This window comes from Patiria miniata, unplaced genomic scaffold (genome assembly GCF_015706575.1).
Source record: "Patiria miniata isolate m_02_andy unplaced genomic scaffold, ASM1570657v1 HiC_scaffold_23, whole genome shotgun sequence".
NCBI lineage: Eukaryota > Metazoa > Echinodermata > Asteroidea > Valvatida > Asterinidae > Patiria > Patiria miniata.
In genome coordinates, this window is record NW_024037062.1 from 1,370,934 (window position 1) to 1,372,634 (window position 1,701).

Consider the following 1,701-nt stretch of genomic DNA (forward strand, 5'->3'; position numbering starts at 1 on the left):
AAGGTTAAAGGGCCCATGTAATGTAATTTTTTTAATGCAAGAGTTCCTTGGAAATGCAACTTTGCGTCCCATTTAGCTTTATTTTCAATTTTCATTTTGCCATTTTTAAGGGCCTTCTGGTGCCTTTTTGGTGTTTATGCTAATGCAAATTTCCATATTCATGAGCAAGTGTGAAGTTACAAATATTTCAGCACAAAGTTTGCCAGAATTATTTGGATATTTTGCTGTTGTAATTTTTTTTATTGGGGGGGGGGGGAGATTCGTTGTTTTGGTACATGACAGTTAGCCAATGAGCAAACTTTTCTCACAAATGTTTTCAATGAGCAAATTGTGGGCTCACAATCTGAACGGAAAACCCTTAAAGTGAACAGTGTCTTCCTGCAATGACATCACAGCAACAGCGCCCTCATTTGTCAGGAAAGGCATGGACAATTGTTAATGTAAAAAAAAACAATGGGGGGGAGGGGGGGTAGGAAGGAGAGGGCAGGGAGGGGAGGGGTAAGATCTTAAAGTTAGAGTAATTAGTCTACTTAGGAATTGGTGAAAACGTCACCCATCACTGAATGGCAAAGAGATATTCACATCACTGCTCCCTCAGCAATTAAAGTTTACTGGCAATTGTACACACAACAAGTCAAATAACTAGAAAGTCCACACACACAAACATTATTTCTGTACAACCGTGAGCTCGATCACCGATCACAAGTCCAACGATGACTTCACCAAATGGTGTCTCGTCTTTCAACTCCCTCCCAACTGACTGCGGGATTTACACATCCCGACAATGACCCCTTTGTGATTGCCGATTGGGAGATCAGAAATCGTGAGAACTGAGATTCCTGGGAGTTTCTTCGGAAGTTGCATGACAGATGAACATGCGTGTACATCAGATTGCTCTTCCGCATAATAAATCTACAAAATCACGTTGTGATAAATCAGAAAACTACATTTTACTTTGAAGAAAAAAAATCTGTGGGAACTGGGACATGTCCAACGACTCAGGCAATCAAAGATATATACTCCTAATCTATGCTCCAGATTCCTGTTTTTTTTTTTCTAACACAAGTCTAAATGTCAGTCTCGGATATGTTGCCCTACATTTGACTCCAAGTGGCTACTGATCAATGTGCCAATATCGATAGCTTGGATTTAATGTTGAGTGGCATGAACAGCAACTAAACAGTGCTGCAGTTTTTGTTGTACATGTACTTGATCAAGTCCAGGGCCCAATTTCATAGAGCTGCTTAAGCAGAAAATTTGCTTAAGCACGAAAAAACATTGCTTAGTAAAATTAGGTTACCGGCCAAAACTCCATGTGATGTACATTGCTTGTGACTGGTATTTAGCTGTTGTTTACTTACCGGGTAGCATAACAATCGCATGGAGTTTTGGCCGGTAACCTGATTTTATTAAGCAAGACGTTTTTGTGCTTAAGCAGCTCTATGAAATTGGCCCCAGGATGTGAAAATCAATAGTCACTCATTTACAAAAATCAATACTTGAATTGATTAATAATTGCTAACTTAAATGAATAACACAATTGCTAACCCAAATACACAAATGTATCATACATGTACACATGTGCATAGTTACATGTACAGTATGAAATGATATTGCCAAAAGCTACATGTACATGTATGTACATACATGTACATCATTTGTACATGTACATGTATGTACATACATGTACATCATTTGTAC